This window comes from Bombina bombina, chromosome 1 (genome assembly GCF_027579735.1).
Source record: "Bombina bombina isolate aBomBom1 chromosome 1, aBomBom1.pri, whole genome shotgun sequence".
Taxonomy (NCBI): domain Eukaryota; kingdom Metazoa; phylum Chordata; class Amphibia; order Anura; family Bombinatoridae; genus Bombina; species Bombina bombina.
Genome location: NC_069499.1, coordinates 261,009,127 through 261,027,585, shown reverse-complemented (window position 1 = coordinate 261,027,585; position 18,459 = coordinate 261,009,127). Strand labels below are relative to the sequence as shown.

Sequence of the window (18,459 nt, the reverse complement as noted above, 5' to 3'; positions counted from 1 at the left end):
TGGGCCTTCTCCCCCCTCTCTTGCTCCCTCTCTTGCCACGCCCCCATCGCGGCACCCCGCCCGGCCACGCCCCCTCACGGCGACACCCGCACGGCCACGCCCATCGCGGTGACACCCGTCCGGCCACGCCCCCATCGCGGCACTACATGGGAGGTGAGGTGAGTGACAGTTTGCCTCTCGCTCCCCAGACCTCACAGCTGTTCAGCTTGTATGCTGTGTACCTCGCGCACGCCCGCTGTCACTCACCTCCCATGTAGCGCGCGGCCGCTTCTCACAGCTGTTACTGGCCTCGCTGTACCTCACGCACGCCCGCTGTCACATGGGAGTGCGGCTGCTTCTCACAGCTGTTACTGGCCTCGCTCCAAGCCGACACTGATCAAGGCCAGGTATGTTTGTCACGTGCAGTCTCTACTGCGCATGACTGCATCTGACAAACATACTTGGCCAATTATTATATAGGATTTGCAATCTATTAATGTGAAGGAATATGCTAAAAGTACAGACATGATACACATTACACACGAATCTGTTTCAGTGTGTCAGTCATTAATGTTATCATCATTTTGTTGTTTTACATATATATATATATATATATATATATATATATATATATATATATTTTATAGAAAATACAAGAGAATATTAATAAGAATAATTCATAAAAATCATAGTAATACATTATGTAAAACACATGCTGCAGCTTATCAATATAAAGATCAAAACTAGCTGATATTTTTTTAGCAGACATACAAAAGAAGTGAAGGGTTAACACTGAGCTCAGCCATGGACGATATGTCCTATATTTGTAGGTTCTGCAGCCTACTGTGGAATGTAAAACCAATGGGAGTTTAGGGTCTTAGTTTAAGCTGCAGAGAGAGAGGAGGCAGCTGTTCTTTTCTATGCAATCATCACAGCTATTAAAATAAGGGGCCGCTCCTTATCTCCATCACACAGGCCTCCTCTTCACATTTATTGACATTCAGACCCTGCAATGGGAAGCAGAGCTTCACTGATGACCTCTTTACACTAGTCTCTCTTTAACGAACATATTTTTAATACAATTGTTTAGTACAGTATTTTTAATGTGGTAATGTTTACCAAGGCATTGTTAGATTTCAAAGCTGGCAGCTATTAATCAGCAGACAGTCGTCACCCTGCATAATACAGAAAAACGTTGTAGCCTGCGCCTGCTATTATAATGGGCTGTCACCCTGCATTAAATGGGAGCCAAGAACTGTCTGAGCCTGTCCTGATACACACAAAAATACTTCAGCACTATCTGAGTGTATCCTTTTAAATTGCAGCCAGAAATGTATAAACTGGTAGATGTGAGGTTAAACAGCCCCCATGCAGTGGTTAAGAGAAGCACTTTGTGGGTAAGTGCTTCAATCCTTCCCCAGGGATTCACCAGATCAATTTTTCCAATTAATAAAACACAAAACGCTTTGAGCAGCCAAGATGCTCTGCTAATGAAAATCTACAATTAGACTGATGCTTGGATATAGCTCCTTTCATATTGGAACCTTTACAGAATAGTTAAAAGGGAGTAAGACCCTTAAGCAAGGCCACTGCCTATATCTTTTCTCTCTCTCTCTGCTTATTATGCCTCATTTGTTTTGGAAACTGGGTGCTTCTAAAATGGCATTAGTTTTTCAGTGCTTAGAAGCTAAGGCATACACACTGCAATATAAAGGCAATTACTAGCACACTTCCTCTCCTTCTACTGTTCTTAATGCAAATGCTTCTCATAGATATACTACTTACCACATCTACTCACACTCTTCTCCCTAATGCACACGGCCTACAGGCTCTTGTTCGTTTTTTACCCCCATTTCTCCTCTCCACACCTCCTTTTTAACATACTCCTACTCCTAATGCTTCCTAAGCATATTCTAGCTCCTTATTTTGTTCCTTATATAATCTGCCTCCTGTCAAGTACTCTGCTAAAACTCCCCAGTAGCGTCTGCTACATTATATTCCCAATGCCCCCTATATCATGTCCTCTCATACACTTGTGTTGTTACTATCATGGCTTTACCATGCCTTCACGTGTATATTTATTACTGCAACACACTATCATTCTGAACTCTGTGTCTCATTTATTAATATATTTGACATTCTAACAATGGAGCATCAAGCAAACAGATTATATATTTAAAGGGACATTAAACTGCAGGGGACAATTAAAGGGACATAAAACCCAAAATTGTTCTTTCATGATTCAGATAGCACTATTGGGAGTTAGCTGAACATATAGATATGCTTTTCCACAAAGGATACTAAGAAAACGAAGCAAATTAAATAATAGAAGTAAATTGGTAAGCTGCAGCATGTGTTTAAAATTGTATGCTCTATTTAAATCATGAAAGAAAAATGTTGGGTTTCATGTCCCTTTAAGTAGCATGGTTACTACTCACCATGCTATTGTTTTTCCTCATGCGGCTGTTTTTCTCTTATTTTAACCCCTAACAAGTATTAGTTATTTAAAGTGATGGTAAACTCTCCCCTTTTTAAAATCAGATCTGGAATGTAAGCGCTATTTTAGATGGAGTTTAATTCATTAGCTGTAATGAAGATGCAGTATAACTTAGTTATTAATATAGATATGAAATTCAAATACCCCACGTTACACCAATCAATTTTCCTGTCAGCTAAATGATTGAATTACTCTCCAATCAATGTTCTAGCTACAACAAAAGTGCCAGATGGGGATAGCGCTGATTGGACAACAATTCAATCTGTTAGCTCACAGAAAATTTTACTTTTGAAGTGGGCGGAAGAGCATGCAGTATTTGAATTTCATATCTATATTAATAACTAAGTTATACTGCATCTTCATTACAGCTAATGAATTAAACTTCATCTAAAATTGCGCTTACATTCCAGATCTGATTTTAAAAAGGGGGGTGTTTGCCATCACTTTAAGCTCTGCATCTTATCACTGGGTGCTGCCATATTGGAACATTTGTTATGTAGCTTTTAAACTGTGCAAAAAACTGAAAAAAATTAACTGTTCTGCTCTTGGTTATGTGAGCTAAACAGAAGTGAAAGGTACAGCTGTCAAAAAGACGGTAACATCACAGATCTGTAAAACTGCCCTGCTTCTGTCACAGGCGTCTACGATACACATGCTACAAGATGGCGGCACCCACTATAAAATAAATAGCTTTAGCAGCTGGATTCTGTAATGAGTTAAATTAAGAGAATGGCTTTAAGGAGAGCGGCAGGTACATAAGGAAAAACAACAGCATGATAAGCAGTACAGTGCTATGGTAGATGTCCCTTTAACAGTTCTGTGGCTATTGATTGCTCTGGAGGAGAGTCTCTGTCCAATGAAGGTTTCATTGCCCTGCACCTTTGGCAACAACTATGTCATGCACAGTACTGTGCTCATTGCCAGCCAAAGATTAGAGTCTGATCAGTGAGATGATCTGCTGCTGGTGTAAAATGCACAGCTGAACTTGTTCTTCAGTCTCTGCAGCATCCATCTGCTCGCTGGCTGGCGTTCTGCAAGCATTTCCTCTCAGATTAGAATTGCCCTACATACTGCCCTACTTCCCAGTGACACACTAAATTCTGCAGAGGATTTAGACTCCTGCTCTATGATCAGAACACATAAGAGGGGTTCATCAGGAGTTTAATGCAAGACCTTAACTAAAGCAGATGTTGGGCTGACCTATTTTTGTCTGGGTGAGGCAACATACAAGATCCTTACAGCCATGTATAAGGGGCTTTATATACATTGCCACCTTTTTTAACTTTAATAGCAGGAGCTCTCTCTATTCGTATGACGGGAACTCGAACTCACTGAACAATCAAAACTACTAAATGCTTCTAAATGACATGTATATAAACTAAACAAATACATATGAATTGTAAGAGTTTTGCTGTATTTTGAGCATATTTGAGTGTATTTGTTTTTACTACTAAACACTATTGTGATGTTTCATCCCATATCCTTACTTAGTGCCTAAAGATAGAAAACTTGGAGGCATAGAGAGAAATCACGCAACATCTTTGTTTTTTTTAATGTTTAGACTTTATATTATAATGTATTTATCTGTCCTTGAGATCCAGATCTCTGCACAGTGATTAACAGCTTTCAAGATAAAAAGTGTCTTTCTAAAATTCCCAGAGGGACCTAGTAGTGCTGAGAAGACTTAGATAATCTCACCAGATCATAGAGCTTTAAATCACTGGGCCCTAAGAGTATATCCTATAAAACTTACACTTGTTTCAGCAACTGATCCAGTTGTCTAGCTACATCCAACTGAACTACTCTGATCAAGTCCTTGGCCATCAAATAACACATTCTTTAATCAGCTTCCGGCTTCTTCATGTTTATTTTAAAGCTAAACTATCACACTTATTTTTTCTCCCTGATCATTCATGTCTTAATCCTTGTTTCAAACTCAGCATGTGCCTCTTCTAATACCCTACATAATTATGGTGTGAATCCCTCTAAACTCTTAATACTCTGGTCCCAGTGTTATGAATGCTACTTTCTTAGTATTTCTTTTTCTGTTTTTAATTATTCACACTTTCAGTCTGGACAACTCATTTTATGTAAAAAACAAAAATAAAATAATAATAAAAATTTAAAAAAAATCCCAATTGTGGTTTGTTAATATGACCCAGTGGTTCATTACCTTAATTTAAACAGGATGTCAATATCACAGCTGCCAGAACGTCCAGCTCCAATATCACCAAGACCACAATGTCACAATAGACATAATATGGCTGCATCAATGTAGCAGGTGACATTGCAAGAGGGACAGTATGCAAGCTCTTGTTAGAGGGGGGTGCATTAGACTGCATAATAACACACTGCAGCCCTCTCCGACGTTCTAGACGTTACTATAACCTTAGCCATAAATGGCGTCCTGACCCTATCCCTAAGCAACACAATGTCAGCACTCCCCTGTACTGAACTCAAACGTTGGTGGCAAGAACTTGGTGTATATGAAATGTCAATGCAGTTCAAGAATTATGGCTGCAGCAATACACACAAATGTAATATGGCTTTTATCTCCTAACCTCCTAGTGCACTGCAGTCTCTATGACAAAGACATAGCAGCATCTTTGCCTTCTTCAGGGGACCTGGAATCTGAGCATAAAGCCTTTTTTTAATAACACTTGTGTATATTGATCATACACTCTCCCTAGAGTTCAGTATATTTTCTTGTTAATGTCACTGTGTCACATTAATAGTATAGGAGTCATACAGGTCATCTGGGAGTCAAATTCGTTTTAAAATTACACCAAATAAGTCCCTGAGCAAAATGTTGGAAATCACTGCTCTATGCAATCTCTGCTCTTTACAAGTGAGCTGCAGCCTGTTCATGTCCTGATTATCACATCATGTGATTTCCAGAATTACTACACTGTACAGCTTTTCAGTCTTTATTTGCTTTTTTGGAACTATAGCTCAGCAGTGTCTCTGTACTATCACTCTCAAGACAAATATGCAGTCCAATGTCTCTTTGCCTTTATTTTTAAAATATTGCAGTATCTCTAGAACAAGTGTGTTACTTTTTTTTTCTACTTTTTAAGAACAAGGTCCCATCTCTTCTTAAACAAGTGCCCTGAAGCCTTCCCACACGACTCAAAGCCTCTCCGCATGTAGATTAGTTTACAGCTGAGGCTGTTTATAACTGAGAAGTAGAACACACCGAGTGCAGAGTGTGCAGGAGAAGATGTGCAGCCACGCTGTGTAATTACAGCCACATTCTGCCTTTGGCCTACATTTTCTAAACACCTAGGGACATGCACAGATTTGAGAGGAGAAAAACCCAATATTGTCACATAATCTAAATTGGCTTTTTCCTTGGGGCATTTAGACACTCTATAAATATCTTTTGGTTTGCTTCCATTATTGTGAATTCAGCAGTGCCAGGTATTACTGGAAGACTAGGCCCGAGAAATGGGAGCAAACAGCAATGGATAGGCATAGACACAAAGAAAATGTGACATTACATGCAATCTGCATCCAACCACAGGAAAACGCCTGCACATGTGCTGCAACACAAGCTAATTACATAGAAGCGGTACCTTAATAAATTAACTACATCACACAGTAGGGCAAATAATATGAATATATCTATATCCCTCTCTGTCGCTATATATATATATATATATATATATATATATATATATATATATATATATATACACACACACACACACACACACACAGGTGAAACTCATAAAATTAGAATATCGTGCAAAAGTTCATTTATTTCACTAATGCAACTTAAAAGGTGAAACTAATATATGAGATAGATTTATTACATGCAAAGCAAGATAGTTCAAGCCGTGATTTGTCATAATTGTGATGATTATGGCTTACAGCTCATGAAAACCCCAAATCCACAATCTCAGTAAAAATTAGAATATTGTGAAAAGGTGCAATATTCTAGGCTCAAAGTGTCCCACTCTAATCAGCTAATTAAGCCATAACACCTGCAAAGGGTTCCTGAGCATTTAAATGGTCTCTCAGTCTGGTTCAGTAGAAATCACAATCATGGGAAAGACTGCTGACCTGACAGTTGTGCAGAAAACCATCATTGACACCCTCCATAAGGAGGGAAAGCCTCAAAAGGTTATTGCAAAAGAAATTGGATGTTCCCAAAGTGCTGTATCAAAGCACATTAATAGAACTTTATGTGGAAGGGAAAAGTGTGGAAGAAAAAGGTGCACAAGCAGCAGGGATGACCGCAGCCTGGAGAGGATTGTCAGGGAAAGGCCATTCAAAAGTGTTGGGGACTTTCGCAAGAGCCACCACACACAGACGGATCCAGGACATGGGCTTCAAATGTCGTATTCCTCTTGTCAAGCTACTCCTGAACAACTAACAATGTCAGAAGCATCTTACCTGAGCTAAAGAAAAGCAGACCTGGTCTGTTGCTCAGTGGTCTAAAGTCCTCTTTTCTGATGAGAGCAAATTTTGCATCTCATTTGGAAACCAAGGACCCAGAGTATGGAGGAAGAATGGAGAGGCACATACTGCAAGATGCTTGAAGTCCAGTGTGAAGTTTCCACAGTCTGTGTTGATTTGGGGAGTCCTGTCATCTGCTGGTGTTGGTCCACTGTGCTTCATTAAGTCCAGGGTCAACGCAGCCGTCTACCAGGAGATTTTGGAGCACTTCATGCTTCCTTCTGCAGACAAGCTCTATGGGGATGCTGACTTCATTTTCCAGCAGGACTTGGCACCTACCCACACTGCCAAAAGCTCCAAAACCTGGTTCAATGATCGTGGGATTACTGTGCTTGATTGGCCAGCAAACTCGCCTGACCTGAAGAGAGAATCTATGGGGCATTGCCAAGAGAAAGATGAGAGACATGAGACCGAACAATGCAGAAGAGCTGAAGGCCGCTATTGAAGCATCCTGGTCTTCCATAACACCTCAGCAGTGCCACAGGCTGATAGCGTCCATGCAACGCCGCATTGAGGCAGTAATTGCTGCAAAAGGGGCCCAAACCAAGTACTGAGTACATACAGTATGCATGCTTATACTTTTCAGAGGTCCGATATTGTTCTATGTACAATCCTTGTTTTTTTTAATGAACAAAAGTTTTTATTGAGTTTTACAGTGTATAATTTACATTTGACAAAGAATTCCATCTCTGCTAAATTTTAAGTCATTGAACATGGTTACACATACCTCATATACAAAAGCACAAATTAAGCATAATATATTATTATCAGTAATAACCTTTCAAAACCCTGTGGAGGAGGGGACCCAGCCAGTAAGAAGACCCATGGTGCTCTATCTATCACCCCCCCCCTGTCCCGGGGGAGACTGGATACATCCCAAAGGGAGGGGAAGGGTAATGGGATGTGACCCACCCAGACAAGCTGGGCAGGAGCGGGAGAGGCAGGGGGGCACCCACTTCATAACTATTTTGGTTTTAGTCAGGTGTTCTGAATCTTTGCTGTCTATTTCTATTTCTAGCTTCGGAGTACATTATCCAGGGTTCCCATATCCTCAAAAATTGCTCCTTATTGTCTAGTATGTCTGCAGAAGCACTAGTACAATCCTTGTTTTATTGATTGCATGTAATATTCTAATTTTCTGAGATTGTGGATTTGGGGTTTTCATGAGCTGTAAGCCATAATCATCACAATTATGACAAATCACGGCTTGAACTAGCTTGCTTTGTATGTAATGAGTCTATCTCATATATTAGTTTCACCTTTTATATATATAAATGAACTTTTGCACGATATTCTAATTTTTCGAGTTTCACCTGTATGTGTATATATATATATATATATATATATATATATATATATATATATATATACATACATATATATACACACACACACACATATTTCAAATCTGAATATAAGCATTTTTGCAGTGGGTGTAGATCTGCAAATATATTGTTGTAGTAAAAGATATCACAGGTTTTTATAAATTAGAATTGTATTCTCTATCTGAATCAAAGAAAAACTTTGGGTCTCATATCCCTTTAAACTCATAGAGGTGCAATAATCATGACATAGTTGTACTATACCCTGCACTACAGGATCTATAGCATATTAGAGGGGATATACTGTATTATGTTCAAGGCATGCTGTATACTATATTTGTACTGCTAAAAGTTAGTGTACTGTGTTCTTGTATCATATTTTAGTGGTGATGCATAACATAGTGCATTGTTGTGCGGCAACCCTCTGTTTACTGTCATAATTGTAGTACATCTAAGTGTATACTAATTGCACTATTTTGTCCTAGTGGTTCTCAATTTAGTCTGTGAGTCATTTGTCCTGCACATAGCATCTCTATTGTGCACTAGGAGCAGTAACTGTTTTGTGTCCTACAACAGCTGAAACTTGTCCTAGTGGGACTAACAGTATTGTGTCCTAGAGGTACGAGCTGTATTATTCACTTGCTGTGCTGTATCTTGACTTTGTAATGTTGTAGTGTTGCCCTGGCTGCAAAATTTTCTCATTTATGCTGTTCTCTCACTTTTAAGTTTTCTTGGACATACTTTCCACATGATGTCAGAGTTGGGAGCCCATGAGAGTGGAGGATGCTGGGGGGACATGCAGTCCAAACATAAGAGGAGGAGGTGGGGAGAGGTTGCTTATAGCCAGTAAAATATGCCTTAGAGGCTAGCAATATCTTATCCACCCTTAACCCATTGTATGCTGCATACTCTATGAATAATGCTCTGCAAATCTCTGACATTTATTGCTAATACTGTGGAAGGAAGGAGTCCAAGACTGGCCTCAGCACTGCATCACTGATTAGATTATGGGTGGACACTTTTATTAAAACCTTTAAAGTCAGATTAGATAGTCACAAGCTATCCTCACATGGTGTTAGAAACCAACCAAACATGGGTAATTGTAAGTGTGCTCTTGTGGCAGAGAGAAAACTATACTTATGCTGTGTGCTTTTATGCACTTATACATTACACGCACAAACACATGTACACATACATACAGACACAGGCATGTGCACATACATACACACACAAACACATCTACACATACACACATATTCATGTATATATACTTACAGACACACGCATGTACACATACTTACAGACACATTCATGTACACATAGATACACACAAAAACACATCTACACATACACACATATTCATGTACACATACTTACAGACACATTCATGTACACATAGATACACACACATTCATGTACACATACATACATACACACATGTACACAGATACACACATATTCATGTACACATACATACAGACACGCATGTACACATACTTACAGACACATTCATGTACACATAGATACACACACAAACACATCTACAAATACACACATATTCATGTACACATACTTACAGACACATTCATATACACATAGATACACACACATTCATGAACACATACATACAGACACACATGTACACAGATACACACATATTCATGTACACATACTTTCAGACACATTCATGTACACATAGATACACACACATTCATGTACACATACATACATACACACATGTACACAGATACACACATATTCATGTACACATACTTACAGACAAATGCATGTACACATACTTACACACACATTCATCTACACATACTTACAGACACATTCATGTACACATAGATACACACACATTCATGTACACATACATACAGACACAAATGTACACAGATACACACATATTCATGTACACATACATGCAGACACACACATACTTACACACATTCATCTACACATACTTACAGACACATTCATGTACACATAGATATACACACACATTCATGTACACATACATACAGAAACACATGCACACATACATACAGACACACATGTACACATACATACAGACACACATGTACAGATACACACATATTCATGTACATACTTACAGACACAAACATGTACACATACTTACAGACACATTCATGTACACATAGATATACACACATTCATGTACACATACATACATACACACATGTACACAGATACACACATATTCATGTACACATACATGCAGACACACACATATACACATACCTACACACACACACATGTACACATACATGCAGACATACACATACTTACACACACATTCATCTACACATACTTACAGACACATTCATGTACACATACCTACACACATACATACACACACACACATACATGCAGACACACACATATATACATACTTACAAACACATTCATCTACACATACTTACAGACACATTCATGTACACATACCTACACACATACATACACACACACACATACATGCAGACACACACATATATACATACTTACAAACACATTCATCTACACATACTTACAGACACATTCATGTACACAGGCAGATACAGGGGTCCATTTATTAAGGTGCGGACGAACATGTTACGCAGTATCGTATCATGTCCGCTGCACATCAATAAATGAACATCTGGTGAACTGCTGGTGCAATGCCGCCCCCTGGCCGCTAGCAGGGGGTGTCAATTAACCTGATCGTATCCGATCGGGCTGATTGCTGTCCGCCACCTCAGAGGTGGCAGACGAGTTAAGGAGCAGCGGTCTTAGGACCGCTGCTTCTTAACTTGCGCTTCAGGCAGACCTGAAGCGGAGTGGGTCGGAAGCAGCATCCGCTGCTTCATAAATCGACCCCACAGACTTTACTACTGTCCTATCCTCCTGGACATCCAATATCATCTCTTTCAATGAGCCTCTATATACCATTACTTTCCTCTCTATTGCTTGTTCCTCCATCAGCACTGCTTTCTATCTCCACCTTTTCTATCTTTGCAATTCCTTTTGTTTTGTTTTTCATACTTGTTCTACCAGACTGTCTTCTAATGTGTTGTTTTTTTGTACCTTCCATACCTTTCCTTCCTTGCCTCATCTTGCACCAATCAGTAATGGGCCTCCTCAACAGCGGGCCCAAGTGCAAAATTTCTCTGCCCCCCCTAAGGAGTGTCAGTAGTACGCAATGGTAATAATAAACATATAATAGGATAGATAGACGTGCAACCTGCACTAATAAAAGGCTTCCCTGCATTATTAGGATTGCATGTCGCTACAGATGTCACATTTTTATCATTTTGTATGAAAAGGAATTAAATATCCTCAAACACATGCATTTAATTAATATACATTCAAACATATTACATATAATGCGGCCGATTCATCAAGCTGTGAACTGAGCTTGATGCAGATGTTTCCGTGCGAGCCTTCAGGCCCACCGGAAACAGTAAAGGGACAGTATAGACTCATTTTCATATAACTGCATGTAATAGACACTACTATAAAGAATACGATGCATAGACACTGATATAAAAATCCAGTATAAAACTGTTTTAAAACTTACTTAGAAGCTCTCAGTTTAGCTCTGTTGAAAAGGTAGTTGGAAAGCCCACTGCAAGTGGGAAATAAGACACTACCCCCCCTCCCCCTTCTTTTGCACTTGAAAAGACCCTTTACACGAACAGGAGCAAGCTGGAGAAGGTAACTGACGGTATTCTCATAAAACTTTGGGGCTTGGTAAATCATAGCAATGTTATTTAAAAATAAGCAAAACTATACATTTAAAAAAAAAAAAAAAAAAAAAAATGTATGGGCTATATAAATAGATCATCTACAAAATATTTATGCAAAGAAAAAATGAGTGTATAATGTCCCAGCAGCAGTCTTAAGACCGCTGCTCCTTAACGCGTAGCGGCGGACAGCAATACGCCCAATCGCATATCATCGGGTTGGTTGACATCCCCTGCTAGTGGGGGAAGTAAATTGGAAACGCTTTTAAAATTGTATTCTCTATCTGAAAAATGAAAGAAAAAAACTTGTGTTTCATGTCTCTTTAAACAATTCTAACACCAAATATTTATTACTTCCTTTTTATAACATTTGTACTATATATTGAGGCTTCCCTTTTCTGTATATTACTTATATAACATATTGGTTCCTTGTTGCCACTGACTGTAAATCAGGTGGAAATTATATTTTAACCCCACTGTGGTCTGAACCATATAGAGGACTGTATGGGGGAGTTGAGACACTGTTGTATATAGGATGGCAGATTGATGAATGTCCCTTCTGTTCACCCTTGTTGACCCTGGCGTGTGTAGTGGAAACATGAGCTGTGATTCTGGTAAGCAGCAGTGGAAGAGAGGCTGTGTGTGTGAGACTGTCTGCTCCTCATTCGCACACTGTCTAGTACTGTCAGGCTACAAATATGAAGTTAACGATGGAACACAATTCACAGATCTTAATTTATTAATAATTGTTTTGTTTCACTATTGTAAAGGAATATCACTATGGCTTAGTGATATTCTCACCTAATAGTGATAGTTTAGTGGTTTATTTTGCCACACCCCAGATTATGCAGTTAGGGTTAAGCAAACTTGAATAGGATTTGTAGAAATTGTTCTCAATATTAAGTTAGCTTTAGTTCTTAAGTTGCAGGTGTAGTAATGGTTCTATTAACTCTCAGAGTCTTATGCAGTGTAACACATAAATATTTAACTAGTAACCAGGTTCTGTTAACAGTTATACATATGCTCATGCAGTATTGCTATTTTATTTGCAGAGATTACTTGTACCTTGTCTTGTGTTGCACTTGTAGTGTGGCAGAGCTGTAAATGAATGCACAGCCTGTTCTGTGGAAGTTCCAGTTTCACTGTGGAAGCTGTGTTGTTTATTAATCTGCAGTCAGGATGTTTCAATAAGGGTTAAAGCCAGATTTTCAGTGACAAGTTCTGTGGTAACTCTCCTTTAAATACTAACTACACAGTGAAAGTTCTCCAAGTAACAAAGCATTAGAACACATAGAATAATACTTGCAGTTTGGTTCAGGCAGTTCATTCAATTGATTGCATGTCAGCTCCTAAGTTAAAGGGACACTGTAACCAAAAATTTTCTTTCGTGATTCAGATTGAGCATGAAATTTTAAGCAACTTTCTAATTTACTCCTATTATCAAATTTTCTTCATTCTCTTGGTATCTTTATTTGAAATGCAAGAATGTAAGTTTAGATGCCGGCCCATTTTTGGTGAATAACCTGGGTTGTCCTTGCTGATTGGTGGATAAATTCATCCACCAATATAAAAAAAAGTGCTGTCCAGAGTACTGAAACCAAAAGAAAAGCCTAGATGCCTTCTTTTTCAAATAATAACAAGAGAACGAAGAAAAATTGAAAATAGGAGTAAATTAGAAAGTTGCTTAAAATTTCATGCTCAATCTGAATCACGAAAGAAAAAATTTGGTTACAGTGTCCCTTTAATGAACACTGCAGTTGTTTGGATGAATTCCAGTTAAAGTTGAACAAAGTATCAAAAAGTTCCTGTGAGGAAAAAAGTTCAGAAAACAAGTTATTCAAAGTAGTTAGGCTCAGGTAAATAGGGTAGCCTTGTACTCCAAATTACTAAGCAAAGAGAATTGATTTGGGGTGGTTTTTAAAGGCAAGCTGCAAGTTTGTTGCTTGAAGGATTCCGCTGGGTCCTAGAAGGAGCTAGGTTCCTGACATGACCCCCCACTCAGGGCAACGGTCCCACAGTTGCCGGTCTGGGACGATTTGGATTTCTGCGATGGAAGAGAGTGACCAGCCGTTGAGCTCTAAGATTGGTTGCAGGTTCCCATGTGTCGTCATCAGCTGAATAATTTTTCCAGCGTACCAGATATTGTAATTCACCTCTATGGAACCTGGAATCCAGCAGGGAATGCACTTCATATTCGTCTGGATCCAGTGCCTGAGGAGGTGGTGGAAGAATGAGTTGAGAGTGACGAGTGGCTCTGTATGGTTTCAATAGTGACACATGAAATGTGGGGTGGACCTTAATACTATCAGGTAATTTAAGAGTCATTGCGTTTTCATTGACAATTCTAACTATAGGGAATGGTCCTATGAACAGACCCGAGAGTTTCTTACTCGGTATCTGTAATTTCATGTTTTTGGTGGATAGCCAAACGAGATCACCTATGGCGTATATAGGTGGTGGTCTTCTCTTGAGGTCGTAATAATGCTTTTGAGTGAGCTGAGCATTTTTTATGTTCTCCTCAATTAAGCGGAAATTGTCTTGTAAGGAATCATGTAGATCATCGATTAAGGGTGAATTTAAGGTGTCTGTTGCAATGAAAGATATTGTTGGATGGTAGGCATAATTTGCATAAAATGGTGTAGATTTTGTAGATGAGTTTACAGCATTGTTATAGGCAAATTCAGCCATGGAGAGGAAGTTCATCCAATGTTCTTGATGGTAGGAACAATAGCACCGAAGATATTGTTCCAGCCATTGATTCAGTCTCTCTGATTGACCATTGGTCTGAGGGTGAAATGATGTCGAGAAACGATGATCGATCTGTGTTAAGTCACAAAGTTTTGTCCAGAAATGTGAGGTGAATTGTGTTCCTCTATCGGTGGTTATTATCTTTGGTAACCCATGTAGCTTGAGTATGTTATCTATGAATAAATGTGCTGTCTCAGAGGATGTGGGTACTTTGTGATACGGCACAAAATGGGCCATCTTAGTAAATATATCTATGACCACTAGGATTGTTGTCTGTTTATTTGATTCAGGTAAATCCACTATGAAATCCATCGATAGATGGTACCAGGGTCTCTTCGGTACTGGTAATGGAGTTAATAATCCATACGGAGCTCTTCTCTCGGATTTCGAAGTGGCACAAATGGCACAAGTTAAGATATAGTCTCGGATGGATTCTTTCATTTTTGGCCACCAACAATCCCGTGAAAGCTGTTCCAAGGTTCGGTAAATTCCTGGGTGTCCGGCTAATGGAGAGTCATGGTATAACTTGAGCAAATTTATTCGCAATGCTTTGGGAATGTATAATTTCCCTTCATGGTAGTACAGGTCATCAATCTTATGCACAGAAGAGTGAGGTAGCTCCGGCTCCTTGAGACAATGACGTTTGATTTCGGTTATCACATCGGTGGTTAGACCTACAAAACATTCGGTAGGTAAGATAGTGGTATTTTGGGTTGTTGTTTTAGGTTTCTCAGGTAGGCGAGACAGAGCATCTGCTTTACCATTCCTGGAGGCAGGTCTATATACAATATTGAAGTTGAAGCGCGAGAAGAATAAACTCCAACGGACCTGTCTTGCTGAAAGAGTTTTGTTGTTTTCTAAATAAAGTAGGTTCCTGTGATCTGTGAAAATGGTAATAGGAAACTTGGTACCTTCGAGAAGATGCCTCCAGTGTTCCAGTGATCTTTTTATTGCGAGGAGTTCTTTATCTCCTATGGAATAATTTCTTTCAGCTGTTGACATCATCTGTGAGAAGTAAGAAACTGGATGGATGGGATCGTTTGGTGTTTCCTGTTGAGAGAGAACTGAGCCTAAGGCAAAATCAGAGGAATCAACTTCCAACACATAGTGGTGTTCGGGGTTCGGAAATCTTAGAATGGGTGCTGATGTAAAACTATCCTTTAAATATTCAAAAGCTGAATTAGCGTCTGGATCCCAGTTATAAGATGAGTTAATGCTGGTTAATTTCGTCAGTGGTTTTGCTATCTTGGAAAAGTTTCTAATGAATTTCCTGTAGTAGTTTGCAAAACCTAGGAATTTTTGGAGTTCCTTTCTGGACTTGGGTATTAACCAATTTTTGACAGCGTCTACTTTTTGTTTTTGCATAGTGATACCTGTTGGTGAGATATCATATCCAAGGAATGACACATGCTTGGTATGGAATATGCATTTCTCCAACTTAGCATACAGTTTATGCTCTCGGAGCCTAGACAGTACCCATCGCACGTGTGTTTTGTGTTCTGTTTCATTTTTAGAATAAATCAAAATATCGTCTAGGTATATCACAAGACAGATGTCTAAGAGATCTCTGAACACATCGTTTATGAAGTGTTGAAAAGTGGCGGGTGCGTTGCACAGTCCAAACGGCATGACAAGGTACTCATAAAGGCCATACCTTGTCCTGAATGCGGTCAACCATTCGTGTCCTTCTTTTATCCTCACTAAGTTATAGGCTCCCCTTAAATCGAGTTTCGTGTATATAGTTGCCTCAGATAACCTTTCGATTAGTTCTGGGATTAATGGGAGTGGGTAACGATTTTTTATTGTGCGTTTGTTGAGTTCTCTGTAATCGATTATGGGACGTAATGATGAATCCTTATTCCGCACAAAAAAAATTCCGGCACCTGCTGGTGATGTTGATGCTCTGATAAATCCTTTCCGTAAATTTTCTTCGAGATACTCCTTTAAATGATCCAATTCTGGCTTGCAGAGAGGGTACAAGTGTCCATAAGGGATGGAAGAACCAGGTTGAAGTTGTATTGGACAATCGTATGCACGATGAGGAGGCAAGTTCTCAGCTTCTACTTTACTGAATACATCCTTGAAATCTGCATAAGGTGAAGGAATTTGCAACTCAGGTTTTTCTGTAGCTATTTCGGTCTGGAGTAGAACATGTTTGTGGAAACATGTTGTTTTACAATAGACTGAATCAAATTTTATGGAAGATAGTGACCAGTGGATAACTGGATTATGTAATTTGAGCCAACTAATACCCAAAACCACTGGGAAATGTGGTGACGAGACAACATCAAATGAGAGGTGTTCTGTGTGTCCTGCTGTAGTAACTGTTAACGGTGTGGTATGGTGTGTGATAGGGCCAGTTTTAGGTTCTGAACCGTCAATCATATGAAAAGAAAATGGAGTATGCTTTTTTATAAGGGGTATTTTATTTTGCTTTACAACATTATAATCAATAAAGCATCCATAAGCTCCCGAGTCTATGATGGCTTCAGTAGTCAGCTGATCTTGGTCCCACTGTATGGAGAGAGTTAACATGCAATAAGTTTTAGTTTTTGTGGTGTTTAATAAATAACTTGTAACTTTGAACTTACATTTCTTGTTTTTCTGTAAAATGGGACACTCCTGGACTGAATGTGTAGGATTGGCGCAATACATGCACAGATTATTACTCTTCCTGCGGTATCTTTCTTCTGTTGTTAAAGGACCACGGGCTATTCCGATATCCATGGGAACAGCTGTTTGTTTACTATGTTGGGTTGGTTGAGGTGGGGAATAGATAGAAGGTTTTGGTCGGACATCTGCAGAAAACCTTTCTGCCTTCCTTTCTCGCAGTCTGCGATCCAATTGTTTTGCAGCATTCATCATTCCTTCTAGGGTTTTTGGGAGTTCTATCCTGGCGATTTCATCTTTCAAGCTCTCCGAGAGGCCTAAACGGAACTGGTTTCGAAGTGCAATCTGACTCCATTCCGAATCAGCTGCGTATAATTTGAATTCCGTGATGTACTCCTCCACGGGTCTCTTGGCTTGCTTAAGGTTCCTCATGGAGGCTTCAGCGGACATTTGTACATCAGTGTCGTGAAAAAGATCATCCATACATGTGAAAAAATCAGAAAGGGATCCTAGCACTGGGTCATTATGTTCGCACAGATTGTCAGCCCAGATTCTTGGCTCACCCCTCAGGAATGAAATAGTACTGAATACCTTGATCCTCTCTGTGGGATAACTGTGAGGTCGTAGATTATAAAGTAAATGACATGAATTCTTAAACTGCCTATACTGCTTCCTGTTTCCAGAAAAGAGCTCTGGTAGTGAAACTGAAGGTTCAGGTGTTTGCTGAGGTGGTGCAGTATGAGTAGTAAGTGAGTCTCTTATAATTCCCCTTAAAGACTGATTTTCAATTTGTAAATCATGAACCGCCTGAGCAAGCTGATCAACCTTTTGGGAGAGGTTGTAAACTATCTGTGGTAGATCTGGTGGCTCCATTTTTATGGCTTAGTAATATGTCAGGCTACAAATATGAAGTTAACGATGGAACACAATTCACAGATCTTAATTTATTAATAATTGTTTTGTTTCACTATTGTAAAGGAATATCACTATGGCTTAGTGATATTCTCACCTAATAGTGATAGTTTAGTGGTTTATTTTGCCACACCCCAGATTATGCAGTTAGGGTTAAGCAAACTTGAATAGGATTTGTAGAAAT

At 39.2% G+C, this 18,459-nt stretch overlaps 1 protein-coding gene across 2 annotated transcripts in view; it reads right to left on the bottom strand.

The window, feature by feature from the left end:
* Nucleotides 1-18,459, bottom strand: part of NOVA1 (NOVA alternative splicing regulator 1) — a 134,578-nt gene that overhangs the window by 39,551 nt on the left and 76,568 nt on the right. Inside the window, exon 1 of one of the 2 annotated variants that reach the window (XM_053697943.1) lies at nucleotides 13,071-13,316. The exons of the other annotated variant lie outside the window; for it this stretch is intronic. The gene's annotated coding sequence lies outside the window, so the exon portion shown is untranslated. Of the gene's footprint in view, nucleotides 1-13,070; nucleotides 13,317-18,459 lie in introns of those variants that run through there. 2 annotated transcript variants of the gene reach the window in all.